Genomic DNA, 17,003 nt, shown 5'->3' on the forward strand with positions numbered 1-17,003 from the left:
AAGAGTATACAGATACTCTTCAACTCGTGATGGGATAATGTCCCAATAAATCCATCAGAAGTTGAAAATAGTGTAAGTTAAGAAGGCATTTACTACACTAACCTACCAAACCTCATAGCTTAGCCTAGCCTACCTCAAATGTGCTCAAACACAGTTTGACAAAGTTGTGTAACACAAAGCCTATTTTATAATAAAGTGTTGAATATCTCATTTAATTTATAGAATACAGTATTGGAAGTGAAAAACAGAATGGTTGTATGGGTACTCGAAGTACGATTTCTACTGAATGCATATCCCTTTCATATTGTCTTAAAGTCAAAAAATCTTAAATCGAACCATCATAAATCGGGGGCCGTCTGTAGTAGGTGGTGACAAGTGTTATCATGTGCAGAGAAAGCTAAAAGGAAAGGAGGACCAGAAGTGCTTGTCGGTTTTTCAACTTGCAATAATTTGGTGAGGCTCACCCTAAGGAAGTGAAAACAATAGTACAGTTTCATAGGATTTAATGAAGATTAAATGGATTATCATATGCAAAATATTTTGAACAGTGTATAGCACGGCCAATAAATCGTAGTTTGAAAAACAAGAATGACATTTAAGAGTGTTTTAAAGAAAGTTTTATTTGCACTACAGTGACTTTCCTTTATTTTCGATGGCCATTTTTATCTGGAATTAAGAATGGACGTGTATTTTAATTGTTTATAAAAGGTTCAAAAAGCTAATTTGTGAACTTGATAAAAATAAAAAATTGGGAAACTTAAGTCTCTTGTTTAAATTACCCACAATTTGTCCTTTTCTTGAAAAGAAAGAAAGAGGAAAAGAGAGAAAGAAGGAAAAAAGGAGGGAAGGAAGGAAGGAAGTTCTTTATTAAGTGTCTGTTTTAAGTAAAAAATTGTATTATCATAGATAAAATTTATTTTAACTTCACATGTATTCTAACTGGGAAGATGGGTCAGTTAAAACAGATGTATGCCAAATCCAGCAAAACACTAATCTTTAAAAATTGAATTAACTGGGTCCAAATATTTTATTGAACTAACGTATAGAAACTGTATATACTTCTTTAAACTATTTTTCTTGAAAAACAGTTCTATTATTTTGGTGGGTGACTGACTATATTTAGGTGTATTTTAATAGTGAGCAAACAAGTTATTTGTATTAAAGACACTGATTCTAGTTAATACAAAAGGAAAATAAATAATTATAGGACACCCACAATATGCCAGGTCCTTTGGAGATTACTTTCATTCTTTCATGGAAAAGTTTTGTGGGCTTGTTGTGTGTTGGATGCTGACTTAGGCACCGGAGGGAAAACCGGGAAGTGGTCAGACACAATTCTTGCCATGCCTCATAGAGCTTACAGTCTTGTAAGGGAAGGTATGTAAGACCTCATTAGTTCTTCACATCCTTGTAAAGAAGGTGCCAATCCAGTTGCATGGGGATTAAAGCTGAAATCAAGAAAATTTGAGCAACCTGTCAAAGATCACACAATAAAAGGATCTTTCTGGTTCTAACGCACCAGCTCAGACACTGCTGCCTCAATAACATTTGAATATGAAATGCAAATGTAGTTTACATTTTGAAAGACACAGATTTACCTTTTTAATTGAGACTTGCTTACCCAACTTTTAAAAATTAATGTTTATTTCTCAAAGACACGTAAACTGATGGAGTGGACAGAAGAGGTATAACCAGACTATGTGACTGGGGGAAGCGAAATGGGGATTCACATTTTGCCTTAGGTAAATGACACATGGGTTAGTCTAACATTGACTATATTATGGTTTATGTACTTTAATGATATATTGACCACATTGTGCACAAAACACATGTTAAGAAACATCATAAAATCTTTTTTTTGTAGTTTATGAACTGATGTACTTAAAATGACAGCTAATGATTTGTAACCCTACTGCGTGTTTTTCTTTTTCTTTTATTCTATTTGCCAGCAAGAATTCAATAGAGAACCTCAGTTTTGCAATTCAAGACTAAAACGTTATGCAAAATTGTATAGCAAAAAGGCAGACATTTTCAATTGGTTGTCCCAAATTCCATCCAAGAGGCCCTTCTCCACGTCCACTTTCCTGTGATTGGTCTCAAGGAAGCCATGCTTCTAGCCAATGAAATATAGCAGATGATATATCTTCTGGAAAGCTTTCTAAAAGGATCAGCTCTTTGCTCTTAGCCTTTTTTTAAAACTTTTTCCTACTATAGTGAGGGTGGGGGCTATACTTTAAGAAGAGGAGCAGAAAGGTTAAATGAACTTGGGGCTTTGAGGTGCCAGAAGGCAACTGCATGGTCTTGAACTGTGGCTATCAACCTTTGTACTTCTTGTTTCATTGCAAGGGACGGGCAAAAAATATGCATCTTAAGCTGGCAAATAGGTTTCCTGTTGTTTGCAGATGAAAGCGATACTAATAAATATCATGACTTCCCTCCCTCCCTTCCTTCTTCCTTTCCTCTTTCCCGGCTTATTTTCATTTCAATTTTATCTTATTCCCGAGTTTCTGACCAGGTTTCACTTCATTCTGCCTCTCCATTCTTCTCTAACGGCTGTCTAATTTATTTTAGCTTCAACTGTGGTAGAACTAATTATCTATTTAGATGTCTCCCAAATTTATCATAACTAAAACCAAACTAATCCTCCTGAATTAAGGCTTGAAATATGAGACATAGTTTCCTATTCTCTTTCCCTTATACCTCTTCCCCAAAATAACAAGTTGGTGAATTTTGGAGTCTGAATTTGTAGTCTTTTACAGCTATTCCAACCTTCATTTCTTATCACAGCAATTCGATTTCAGACTCTTGTCTGAAATCTTGTGATTTCTTAGCCAGGCTATGGCAATAATAGTTCTATTCAACTCAACATCCCATCCCCTAATGTCTCATTTATATTCCTAGGGCAGACTCATCTTTACCCATCAAAAAATTAAAACTCAAGCCATTCTTATTTATCAATTTAAGCTTTTTATTTCAAAGTGTCACCCTATACTAGCAAGAACACAGGGAAAATGGCACACTCAAATATGATGGTGTCATTGTAAACTGGTAAAATACTTTTGAAATACAATTTGGCAGTAAGTTTCTAGAATATTAAAAACAAGCTCATATTTTCTGTTTCAGTAACACAGCTTAGGGGAAACTATCAAAAAGAAACATATTTTTTATGAGAGAAGCCAAGATGTTCACTATAATGTTAGTACAATTGCAAAAATTTGGAAAACATTCTAATGGTATGTTAGTTATTTATTTGTTTTATCTAAGCTCATCTTCATATACTTATAGTACCTAGTTTAATGTCTTGTATATAGAATAAAATTAAAGTGGCATTTTGTAAAATATATACATTTTAACTGAATTAAATTATTCCCATGGGGGTACTATTTTCATTTGTAAAAGTAAAAAAGCAAGGATAGCTATACTTCAAATTTCATCTGCCTCAATTTATTGTATTTAAAAATGCAGCTTATCTCTATTACAGTACAGCTCTAATGTTTATAACCTAAAAACTTGTGAGGTATCATTTTTTTAAAAACAAAATTGCCGTGAATTTTTCCTCTGGCATTGAAAAATTGAATTTTTATTTAATAAGATAGAATGTTATTGAATTCTAATAAAAATGAAAGGGAGTATAATTTATTGAATGATTTTTAAATGATTAAATATGAAAGGGACAATGAAATTAGGTAAAAATGCCCTAAATTGAATGTAAAAAATTTCTAACTTAAAAGAATATTGCTTGGGGAATGTTGCCAGAATTAACGTTCAAAAGGTATTTAGCAACACACTGCAGTTTTGTTTGTTATTTTCAGTATGTGCACCCAAATGGAAGCTCAAGTTTTCTGCTAAATTGTGTTTTGATGTATGTCATACTAAATTTTATATATCATAATTGTTTCATTGATTCAACGGGCATTCATTAATCACCTAATATGTGCAAAATAGTGTGAGGGGTAAAAGAAAGGCTAAGTAGGGGATAAAAGTGTAGCTCTTGTTTTCAAACGGTTACATGTAACAGGCAGGCCAACAATTTTTAATGGAAGCTGATGCCAGGACCTTAAGACTGAATGAGGAAATCAACATTTATTGGATGCCTACTTGGGCCAATATATCTCACATTGGCTCAGGTAAGCATCTAATAAATGTTAATCCTTCAGTGTGTGATAAGTATTACGTAAATAGGTAGAAAAAATTGAGAATCAGAAAAAAGATTACAAACCAGCTAGTCGGTAGCTCAGGCACTCTTTTCAGTACACCATAACAAGCTCCAAGAAGGGAAAGATTATTTTTTGGGGAGGAGATGGGATATGTATTCATGTTTGTGGGATATCATGGAACCATTTTCGAAGGATTCAACAGAAGAAGATGGAGAGAGACCACCACGTGGAGTCAATGGATGTGCCACGGCAAGGTATCTGCATGGGCTGGGAGAGGCAGTATGAAGATAGGAAAATCTAAGTGGGGCACTTGAGTGTCATGGTAGTGTTGTCATGCTATTGTATTGGAACTAATTTGTGCCAATTTGGGTTTGCAAAGATAGGTATGCCATAATTGAGGCTTTGTGGTGGAGGAGTGGGATAGATTTGAGGGAAAAAAAGGGGGCAGAGATATGGAGCTGGGAGATGGGAAGGTGATGTGATAGTGGAGGTGAGGCTGGAAAACGCATGAGTGAAAGGGACTGGAGGAACTTGGAAAAGAAGACAGATCCAAAGATGTGATGAAAATAATTTAAACTAGAAGGACCAAAAACTGAATTGACTGCAACAAAACAAAGTTATGAAATGACATTTTTCCCCAAATTTCCAGACAGCTCATCCCTCAAATCAAAACATGTTGTTTACTGCTTAATCACATAATATCACCAGCTGTTTGCATTTGTAGTAAGGCTTTTACATGTCTTTCTCGTACTTGAACAAGAAAATTCCCCTTTGCTGCACATTATTGCCAAAATATGACACATGAAAAATATAAGCATTGAAAACCTAACAGTTCATATTCACTTTTGGCCCTAAGAAAAATCAGAACTACATTTTAAAATTTATTTAGAGCTATGGGAATCACCTTTATTTTCACTTCTAGTTAATGCTAATCTTTCAACACAGGTTTTACTTCTGAAAATGGACTCCATTTCCTCCCATCCCCACCCAGAATTATTTTAGTGTTAAATCATCCATGCAATCTTTGGCCTCACTAATGCAAACATTTAAGATCTATAAATGTACACAGATATTGAAGAAAGTTTTTACCTTAGAGAAATCAGTATGGTACAGGTAATATTCTTAATATTGTAAATGATTTTTCTACTACGGACATTAATTTTTTAAACAGAATATAGAATATCATCACTGGTTAAGAATAAGAAGATCTGATAAAAATTTTGTGGGTAACATTTACTTTTACATTAATAACTTGAAATCTCTAAAAATTTTCCTATGTTATATTGAATTATCTATATTATCTGCTCTAAATTTTCCTATGTTATATTGAATTATCTATATTATCCGCTTTGAGGGTATTTGGGTGTGTACTTTTCTGGACATTGTTGGGTAAAAGAATTCCAATGCATACCATGTATAAGAAACTCAGAATACCAACCTTTACCTTCTTTGTAATAACTCATTCTTCTTTTGGCTATTTCAATAATAAAGACTAAGTAAATGGAGTATATAGAGTTAAGGAAATGGGTCATCATTCTTGACCTAAATCATCTTAGTGTTAAATAGAATTTTAGTATCATATAGGATTGGATTCAACAGATACTTCCAACCCTGAAATCCTACGATCGTTCAATTTCTCCCTACACAGTCTTTTACATGGTCAGAATGATGCATTCTTGGTAAAACAATGTTTTCATCTTTACATTTTCTAATTTCTTATATCCCTGAAAACACACAGAATTGCAGAGGAGAAAAGTGTAAACATAAAAAAAATGCAGAGACCTTAGCCACGGTAGTGTACTTTTTCCTTATCTTTTTCTCTTCTGTCCGTGCCTTAGTTTTGTTTAAATCTAATTTCTATATAGAGATAGAATTATATGAACTGAATTGGAAATGTATGTCTGTATGTATATTCACACACACACACACACACTTTCCTCTAGTGATCTCACTCCCAATAATATACACGCTTTTTTGTTCTTCCAATGGTTTTGCTCTTCCACACCCGTTCCCAGTGCACACAATGAAGTGATTCTTCCAAACCTGTATTTCTCTTCTTTCTCCTTTTCCTTTTTATATGTGGGGACTTCCCTTAATTTAACGTTTCTATTCCTTATCTGTCAATATTTTTAATCCGCAGGCATCTTTTTTCTAACCCTTTCTTCTTTAACCACACAGCTATCCATACTCTAGCTATAAACCTTGACCCACCCTTAATTTCCTTATCCCTCTGGAATGAATTTTTGTAGTTTATTTTCTGTCTTTCATCACTTTGGTAGCATGCCCGTGGCTGTTGCCATAGGAAGGGGAGAGCAGTTTGCTTTTCCACGTGCAGAAGCACTCGCTATAGAATATATTTATGGTCTGTCCGCCACTCAGCTCACTCGAAAGAGCTGTTAGTACAAGAACTGCCACGATGACATAATTTCTTACAGCATCCTTCCACTCTCACAGTGAAACTCACTTCCTTCACTCTCTGCCCCACCTAGAGGGAAACTTTACAGTGATTCTAGTGGAGGCAAGTTTTTCATTTAAATACTGTGCATTTGTTGATATTCTACTTGTCTTTTCACGTTGTTTCCATCGGATATAGAGGAGTGTAAAGGGTTGTTTACCCCAAGACCAGGATGAGACCAGGCGGTGGTGTCCGCAGGTGCTTTTCCCAGAACAGAGACCCTGCTCCAGCGACCGACCCCTCAGCCTCCAGGTCCCGTCTCCCGTTGAGGTGCCCAGCTGGCCCTCAGCGTGGGCTTCCAGCCCTTCCCGCACTCGCTAAGTCTAAGGCTGCTTCACCTGAGGAGTGCTCCACAATTCTCAGACATTTGTTCTTCCCCTAAACCCTAAGACCAAGACAGAGACCCCTCCTCTCTATCCTGTTTTATTCCTAAGAAGATGCAGGCCCGCTGATTCATCTGTCAGGACTAGAAAGGACTGTGGGTCTCCAGGATGGACCACCTTTCCCATCTCCCCCATCTACTAAGTGTGGCGGGAGGCAGAGCACGCACCAGGCGGCACACGCCTTTGTGTTCATTAAGGACGCACACCCGGCCTTAAGAAGTGGTTGGAAAATGCCACACTGATGTACGACCCCGCTTTTCCTGGCTTGAATTCGCTCCTTCACTCTCATTTCCTGTTTCTCGGCTTCTCCCTTGTTTCTCTTCCCACCCCACTTCATGCCACAGTACAGCAAATCTTTCTCTCCTTACTCTCCTTACACAAACTTCCCCTCCCCGGCCTTCTCTCCGCCCGGGCGGGTTCCCACGAGGGCGGGCTCCGGGCAAGCGGACAGGGGTGTGCAACCCCCCCGGGCGCACAGCGCGCTCGCCCAGGTAGGCGAGAGAGCGGCTCCCGCAGCGCCAACTACCGTGACCGCCCGCCCCGCCAGCCCCACTCCCCCGCCGCGCCCGGCCGCTTCCGCCCCGTCTGCCCCCGCCCCAGCGGCGCGGCGCTGACCCCGCGCCCTCCGAGCCGCCGCGGGAACGGCCGGGCTGCCTCCTCCCTCTCCCGCCCCAGAATCCCGCGGATCCGCTCCCCGGGGCGCGGAGGCGGGGCGGGCGGGGCTGCCCGGGAAGGCGTCAAGGACTCCGCTCCCTGCCGTCAGCTTGTTTGGGCTCCGCTCCGGGGCGCAGGGCAGCGGGGCTGGATTCCCACCGCCGCCGCCCCGGGGTTCCGGCAGGGCTCCGGAGCGCGCGCTGCCCTTTCCCCCTCCCGCAAGTTCGCCCGCTTTCCTAAAGAACTGGCGCGGGCAGGTGCCCTTTCTCCCGGGGCTGCGAGGCGAGGCACGCGTCCCCGTCTCGCCCCGATCCATCCCGCCAAGGTGAAGCGCGGGGAGGGAGGGCGCGCCCCCCTCGCCCGCAACGTGCGTCGCTCCCGGACCCAAACAATGACTCCCCGTCCCGGCTCGCCCAGCCCTCCGGCCGCCCCACCCCCGCGCCCTGGGCACCGCCCGCCGGGCTGCCCCTGCCCGACCCCATTGTTGCCCTGCGCGGGTGATGCCCGGCGCCCGGAGGCGGTCCCCGCGAGCGGCTGCTGCCGCCCACCCCGCAGCCTCAGCCGGCCGCCCGAGCCGGCTCCGCCCACACCTTTCCAAGTTAGCTGGCGGGTGAGCCGCGGGGACCGCTCGGGCGCCCGGCCCCCGCCTGCACGCCCCCACCCGGGCGGGATCGGCGAGGGGGTGGGGGGCCGAGCGGGCTCCGCGCTTTATTTGTCTCCGAATTCTCTTCCTAGGGCTGCCTTGCGCGCTCTGACACAAAAGAGGGGACTTTCTCGCGGCTCAGCGCGAGTCCTTGCCCGGCGAGTTGCAATCCGGGGGTTCCTCCCTCCGCGAGCCCCCGCGGGCCCCCTCGGCCCGCGGCTCCCAAAGCTCCGTTGGCCATGTGTAGGTTATTTTGGGTGCCGCAGCAAGGTGGTGCAGGTGAAAGGGAAGCGCGGCCGAGACCGGAGGCCGGGGGGCGGGGGCAGGGGTGGGGCGGGGTGGGGCGGGGTGGAGGCTCCGCGGACCCACCCCCCAGCCCGGCGGCCCGGGCGGGGAGGCGAGGGCCGGGCAGTGGGTGTTGCCTTTTACCTCCGCGAGCGGGGAGGGGTTAGTTTCCCACAGGGGATTTCAACCATCACACTCAGAGCCCGCCTCCTAATCCTCGGGCGGAGCGGCTCGGGGGCCCCATTTTATGGCAATAAAGCGACTTAGCGCCTGCTGAGCGAGCCCCTCCCCGCCGCCGCCCCCGCCCTCGGCCCCACCCCGGGGCTCGCCCGCCGCGGCGGGGCTTTGTTTCTGGGGAGGAGGACCCGGAGCTCTTTTGTTTGGGGGTTTCTTGTTTTCACCCCCCTCAACCTCACCCACCCCACCCCACCCCCCGCGCCTCTCCGGTTTCCTGAGCTGCGGGCTGCGAGGGAGGAGAAGCGGCGTCTTGCAACCCCCTCGGCTGGGCCCCGGGGTAATTCGATGCGGGCCTGGCGAGGCTCCCCACGCTAGACCGGGGCTCGCGTCTCGGCAGCCTCCACCCACCGGCCCACCCTACATTTAGCGCATCATGTGATCCGGGTAAGTGATTTGCAAGTACAACAGTTCCCTAGGTTGCCCCCCATTCATTTCCTGAGAACTGCAGAGAGCCGCTGAGAGGCTCTGCGTGTGCGTGTGCGTGTGCGCGGGTGACGCCGTGTGTGTGCGAGAGTGAGTGTGTGTGCGCGCGTGTGTGAGAGAGAGAAAGGGAAAGAGAGGGGGACTCTGTGTGAGGGAAAGAAAACAATTTCTCCTGCTCTGCAGCTTCTGTTCAGGTCTGTGCCGATTCCGTTTCTTATCAAAATAAACAACCCCCTCCTTTTTTTTTTTTTTTTTTGCCATCCCAAATCAGACCGTATTCTCTTTACATGCTTTATTTTCCTTCTGTCATCTGCTCAAGTTAAATCATTTTGGTTGGTCTGTGTTCTTAAAGGGGGAAAGTATTGGGAAGCGGGAGGGGGCCGGGGAAGGGCGATGCTGTTGCAAAGCAAGTAGCGTCGGTTGGATTCGTGGAGAAGAAAGGAGGTTTCTTTTCCCCCTTCCCCTAATTTTTTTTTTTTTTTAAAAGAACTTATCAAGTAACGTGAATTAAGCAAATGTTTTTCTACCCCTAGTGGAATTGTTGGTTGCAGTGTTTGCCTGACAGTTGCCAAGGATGAGAAATAAAACCCCAGGGCTGAATGGGGGGGGGTGTTGTGGAAGTAGTTGGCCCCCAGGAATAGAGCCGGCTGGATGAATAGCTGCCGCACCGGGGCCGTGTGGGCTCTGTGTGTGCGCTGGAGAGAGTGGAGGGGAAGGGGTTAAGGCAGAGATGACACTGCTGGCATGAATAGTGGTCCTGGTGCTACATTCATTATTGTCTCTGGCCGTAATGATGTGTAACTGTCACTTGCTACAGTGCCTGGTCCATGGAAGTAGCCAGGGGGTGGCCCATGGCTGTTATTTTCAATTACGGGTGACCTGGCCGGAGCTGGCAAGGGGCAACTTTGCACGTCCACCCGGGCCGGGAACCCGCGGAGCCGGCCTGGGAGCCACTTCTTGCCTTAGAAGCTCGCTCCGAGGGCTCGGACTTGACCTCCGAGACATTAGTTGGTGTTCACGTTAGATGCTCCCCTACAGGGAGAATCAATCCTGTTTTTGTTGGGTAGAGAACTGCCTACTAGAACTTTGAAAACTTTTATCTTTGGGGAAAAGGGTGGGGTGCACTCAACAGTTTTGTTTCGCAGTGCATTTGAAGCAAATGCTTGGAAAAAGTACCAATTCCTTTGTTATATGCCCTGCAGCTTCCCAACCCCCTTCACCCTGCGCTTCGAGTTTTGCATACTTTAATAGTAATAGTCTTAATTCGGCTGATAAAAGCTGACTGTGTTGAGATAAAGGATATTAATACAACGGAATGTGTAATCTGGATAAACAGTTTGTGTAGTTAATATTGTCAGCCGTCTAATTTAACTGTACAGATGGCTTAAGTGTCATTCTGTATGGATTGTTTTAAGTAATTCCACTGGCTAATAGAATTCTCGGCCAACCGCTCGCATATTTTATTTTAAAGCAGCGTTAAATATTCTCTGTTTCCCTGCAACACCGGAGAGATGAGCAACTCTATTTACATTTAGTGCATGTGCATCTAGTTGCTTCGGTAGACATCTGCCAATCAGATACACGTCATTCTGCAAATCCACCTAGACGCCTCCATGCCCTCTTCCTACTGGACGACAGAGTTGTTTAGTTAAGTAAATGCTTTGAAATAAATTTGGTGCCTTTTAGCAAACAGCAGCCTGTCATGGGAATAGGAGTGGTCACTTTGAGGAGGGGGTGTATGCCATCTTCTAAGAAACTAGAACTGACATTTAATTAAAACAGTGGACCCCCTCCCCCCCAAAAACGCCTGGTCGTGCTATTTACAGACCTCATTTACATGTTTATATTTTTTAAAACCACATAGAAATTGGTTACGTTAAAGGGATATACTTTTAGGCTAGAAAATGTTGAACTACGGAGGCTTAGTAGAAATAGGATATTGAAGGACAGACATTTCAATTGCATAAGTTATATCTTTGTCGCTGCAGACTGGTCAATCTTGATACTAGATTGAGTGTATTAAACTGCTTTGAGTTGGGGAGGGAGCAATTTGAGCATGCTAGAATTGGCAGAAATTTGTAGTGTATTTAGGAAAGAGGTATAATTGTATCAATTAATAACTATTATGCAATTTACTTGCACTGGTGAAATTTAAAATGTTTCCATGTAAAATTTTCATAATTTATGAACTGAAACCGTGTAACCAACGTAGATAGCTATGTTAGGTTAAACAAAGCATTCATGAGAGGTTTCTGTTTATTTTTGAAGCCTTTCAGTTATTTATCTACTACTTAGTAATGTCAGCTAAACTTTATTGTGGAATGCTTTTTATGACTATTTATTGAATAAAAATTGTTGTGCTAATGAGCTCTTAATATTTCACCCCCCTCGCCCCCCAGAAAGTTCTCTTTCAAGAAATGAATGTCATTTGGGAGGCAATGGTCCTGGTATAGCATTTGAGACCTTGACCTTAACAACTCTTTGGCTGGTGGTTGTTTACTACAGCTGCAGCCTATGTGTGTACTGAAAGGGAAGGGACTGCAAACAGGAGTGAACTCACTCTCCTGGGGCCAAGGAAGAGCAAATCAGGATGCTTTGACGTTCATTGTCAAGAGCATGCATGAGGGCCTGTAATATCCATAGTGTTCTGGTCATGTAAACAACAACAAAAAAATAGATATATGTTGCTCAGCGATTTTTTTCCCCAGTCTCTTGTGAAGGGAAATTATGTACTTCAACAGCCTCAGAGTGAGTTTTAGATATTACAGTATATCGTGAAGCAGGCTGTTATCAACTTAATGATATAATTTGGTCTTAAATATAGGTATGTTTTATCTAGGCAAAGACTACATAAGTGCTTAGGCCTCTAGACCTATACCAAGGGTGTTTTTGAATTCAAGCCAGTGTTGGTTAATCTAGAGTTTTGAGTAACCTTACCCAGTGAGATGATATTGTTAAATAGTTGAACGTATAAAGAGGTCCTGGACTTTTTCTCCATCATAGAAAATGGAAAGCCTGGAATTTCATATTTATGTAAATTAAATGACAGAATAGTCACATTAAGTTGGGGTGTCAGATGGTTTGTTTTCTTGTGAGAGAAATGATCTTAGAGTGCTAAGTTCATAAATCTAGCTGTAGATAGTTTGTGTAGTAATAATGAAATAGTTGTATAAAACTACTAAAGGTTATGGCACAAAGTCATTTGAAAAGTTATTCTTTTTTGGCATATAAGTATACCCACTTGTGCTTGGATATTGATTAATGAACAAGAGCTAAAAATCCAAAAACTGTTTTATTCTTTATCTTTTTTCTTCAGAAAACAGCTTTCATTTTTGTAAACAAGTTCTGAAATACTTTGCAGTTGCTTATCTCTGTCCTTTACATTTTGAAAATACCATATAGTAGTAGACTGGAAAAATCTATATTTTTACCCAATGTTTGTTTTTGTTTCTAAATTCAGACTTTTGCATTTTGCAGCCTACAAGTGATCCACAGCTTTCAACTTTAAATGTGTACAAAATGTAAGGGTAAAAATATTAAAATTAAATCACTGGCAACACCCTTTAACCACAGCCTTAACTCATCTACCACAACCACTCCTCCCAAAAGCAAAATACAAGTAAACAGATGGGCCTTGCCCTGTACCCCAGAGGTCAGCAGCCTTAGGCTGTGTCAGACCTGCCTTGTTTCTGGATCCCAAGCCCAGCTCGGAGCCCAGCTAGAGAGCTGACTGACTTCAACCGACCAGAATTCATTTTCAGGGCCTAGGTCTGCCACACCCTATCTGATGTCAGCTATTGAGTTCTTGTGGTAGAGAACACATGCTGTGGATTAAATGGTTACTTTCTCTATATATTCTCAGTAATTATGTTACAAAAGGATTTTTCGGTTTGGGTGTTTATTGTCATAAAGTGGCTACTTGAGTAGTCTTATTGCTCCATAAAAATTTGTTTTGGTCGGCAGTGGATTATGGGATATTCACCCAAAGAATTCTACTCTAGTATGGTCTTTCTTCCTGTCTTTTTTTGAACTTAAAGTCATACTTCTCTTTTGTTGCTAATCTCTTGGTCTATATCTTTGAATATTTATGAGTGTAATAATTCAACTGGTCCAAAGAGTATTGCTGTCTAGGTACAGAAGGTGTAGCAGAAAGCTCTTGCTGCTGGTTTGCTGTGTGGAAGGTGAGAGGGAAAAAAATTAGAGAGCTTTGGGCTGGTTTCCCCACCCCCATCAAAAGCTATGGAAGCTATCTTGATTACTACCTACAGCCAGGAATTGTGTTCCAAGTGTGACGTGCATGATGCTTTTCAGTATATATGGTTTTTCACAATAATTCCTGGCATGATGTGTATGTATACATTTGGCACCCTGTATCCACGGGTTCTGCATTGGTGGATTCATCCAACCACAGATATTGAAAATATTTGGGGGAAAAATGATAAAATAATACAAATAAAATAGTTTGGCAACGATTTACATAGTCTATACATTGTATTAGGTGTTATAAGTAATCTAGAGATGATTTAAAGTAGTGGTCCCCAACCTTTTTGGCACCAGAGATCAGTTTCATGAAATATAATTTTTCTATGGACCAAGGATGGAGGGGCAGAGCTCAGGTGTACCTCAGCCTGGGAATGGGGACCACAGATTTAAAGCATATGGGAGGATGTGTGCAGGTTATATGCAAATACTACCTCATTTCGTATAAGGGACTCAAACATCCATGGATTTTGGTATCTTCTGGGGGTGTCCAGGAATTCATCCCACGATGAGGGATGACCATATTATGTATACATACGTATTCATGTTTTGTGTATATGTATATATTTAGTATTTATATATATGCATTTGTGTTTTATATTCTCTATCTGTATTGGTATATAACCGCCCAACACACTGTATACATATTATGACCAAGAATTATAGTAAAAAGCAACATATACATGTATATAAAAAAGAGGGAAAATAGTCTGGTTTTTTTTTTCAAATTCTGTGTTTAGTAAAACTATACTTACCTTGAGATTAACAAGCTAACTCATAACAAAACATAAAAGCAGTCCCCCCTCAAAGGAAACAAACCTAAATGGCAACCAAGATAAGTTATTGTAAAAAATGAAATAAATAAAAAGAAAACCTTCCAATTAGGTGGCCTCTAAGATTATGCATCCTAGAATCAGAACTAATTTCAGTGGTAGAAATATTTCAGTTTGAATCTGGCTGTCTTGCTTACTAACTCAGGATGACCTTAGTGAAAGTTCTTCACCTCTCTAACTTTATAAAATGGGAAAAATATTATGTAGCTTATGGGGCTGTGGCGAGGGTTAAATGAGGTAATGTGGCTAAAAGTCACTTTGTAAAACTATGAAGTACTGATGTGGCAACTGATTCGACAAGAAAACCCCTCCCTCCAAACCCTCCCTTCCTCCCTGCCAAAAGGGATGGACTTTCTAGCTTCTCAAAGTGAGCGTATAAATTACACTTATGGAGAAGGAATTTCCGAGTGTGGGTAGAAAACTTCTGGCAGTCAAAGGTCATGAATTCCATTCCTGTCTCACCAGAGATTTGCTCTACAACCTTGAGAAAGTCACTCTTAAAAAGTTTCAGTGTAGCTGGTATAAAAGTTACTGACTATTAACATTTATATAATGCAGGTGAAGTATCTGAGCTTTTCAAAAGAAATACGTAAAATTACATTTCACATGATCATTTACAGAAAATTGAAAATAAAGATCAACAACGATTAGCGATTGAAAACCTGCAGGCTACTTCTTTAATGAGTCCACTGAAGCTTCTATCAACTGGTCATTAAAAATGCCTTTATTTTTTTTAATAGAATCATTACATTTGTAATGTTGTATTATCATTCCAAACAGTATATTAAACTGCAGATCCCCAGTTAAGCCAAGATTCTGTTGATTAAGCTATGTCTCATGGCTTAAAAGATACTTGGCTAGACTAAAACATTGTTGCAATGCAAGTTGTGTTTTCTTAACTGCTTTATACAAAGTATACAACAAAGAATGGTGGATGATGGGGGTCTTACATGGTTATTTAAAATTTATTAAACGCATATTTATAATCACACTTAAATAATTTTTCCCCAACTACATTTTCTCCAGTTAAAAAAGAAACAAGGAATTTTTTCTTTCACCTCTGCCTATACTTGTAAGAGCAAAGAAACAGACTCAAACTAGCTCATCAGTGTAACTCATTTAAACTCTTTCCATGTAACAAGTACATCTTGCCTGACTCCCGTTCATGTTACAACTATCACTGTGAACATTAACATCACTTTTTGTGGGGCTATTTTATACACCATCCTCTGCTTTAAGAATACACTGGGTTCCAGTCTGTATTCTCTGGCCCCGTAGTACACTGCCATTCCTTCTGGTGTTAATTGCTTGTTGATATGCTTTGTGTTGCCCCAGTAATAAGCCCTTTGAGAGCAGGAAATAAATCTTCTTCATAGTTAGTTTACTGTCATCTAACACAGTGTCTAACACGGAGACTGATACATGGTAAGTGCTAAAATACTTACTGAAAGAATGAATTAAGGAATAGTGACCATGTAGTCTATATGACTGTCTTTTTAGTAGCTAAATGCCACTGTCATGGTCTTTTCCTATCTGAGCCATCCATCTCTAGCTAAATATATTCAACTCTACTAGCCATTTCTCAATTCACTATATTTTCCTGACAAAAAGTTTTTCTTCTTGCAAAAAGAAGCCTGTAGTGTAGTAGAGTCAAACGGTGCTGCATGCGAAACATCAGACTACCCAGTTTTTACTTGTCTAACTGGGCAAATTAATTCTTCAAGTCTCAGTTTACTGGTAAATGAAAACAAAAACAAAACCTAATGTCAGTATTGAGGAATGTTTTTGAAGATTGACATGTGTGATAAGCATCTCTTGTGGCACTTTTTTACATGTTTAGGGCTCAATAAATAAGTCTGCTGTAGTATATTGATGCTGCTCTTAAAAGTGGCCATTCAGAATGAATAGTAGTTACAAAATAAAATAGCTACTCTATTGTACAGCTACTGTAATACAGAAGTTAGGCAATGGGCTTTTCATATGTTAGCTTATTTAATATCTACTCATTAGTAAACAGGTACTGGTAGCCCTTGCCTTTTGTATAGTTGACTTTCAGATAATTGGCATGTAGAATACCATATGTGGTGACCTCTAAATTGCCTCTTATATACTAGATTTTGACTTATGAACATCATTTGATGAATGCTGTTTTTGAGCTATTGTGTTGCTGTCTTGCCAAGTTAACTCCTCTCCAGCCCCTGCTGTGCTATGACTTTGACACTTTTGGCACTAATTTCAAAAATTATTTGAAAATTTTATTGCTTTTTACCTTATTTTAACAAAATGAATAGAAAAAAAGGGAGAAAATGAAAGTGGTGCTTTTAGTTATGAGAAACAATTGGTTTATTATCGTGGTATATAATTGAGAGAATCATCATTAGGTGTGTTGAAGGTATTGAATCTTTACTGAAATTGCTTAATGGAGTTAACTTGATGAATTATGAAAAATAAAATTACAGAACATACAAAATAGTAGATAGATATTTTTAATGACTATTTAATAGATTGCATATAATTGCAGATTTTGTAATTTCCCTTTTGTCTGCGGCAATGTGTCCTTTGAACCATAAGTCTGGTCCCTTTTATATATTCAAGTTTTGTACAAGTTTATAGAAGTGTATAATATATAAAATTATGAGATTTCATCCTTTATTCAATAAATATTCTGTGATA

General features: G+C 41.0%; 1 protein-coding gene across 1 annotated transcript in view; it reads left to right on the plus strand.

Annotated features, from left to right (window-relative positions):
* Positions 1–9,018: 9,018 nt before the first annotated feature.
* KLF12 (KLF transcription factor 12) overlaps positions 9,019–17,003 on the plus strand; it is a 409,446-nt gene continuing 401,461 nt past the window's right edge. The window contains exon 1 of the mRNA XM_069467152.1: positions 9,019–9,198. The gene's annotated coding sequence lies outside the window, so the exon portion shown is untranslated. The remainder of the gene's footprint in view (positions 9,199–17,003) is intronic.

Source organism: Eulemur rufifrons, chromosome 4 (assembly GCF_041146395.1).
Source record: "Eulemur rufifrons isolate Redbay chromosome 4, OSU_ERuf_1, whole genome shotgun sequence".
NCBI classification, from domain to species: Eukaryota; Metazoa; Chordata; class Mammalia; order Primates; family Lemuridae; genus Eulemur; species Eulemur rufifrons.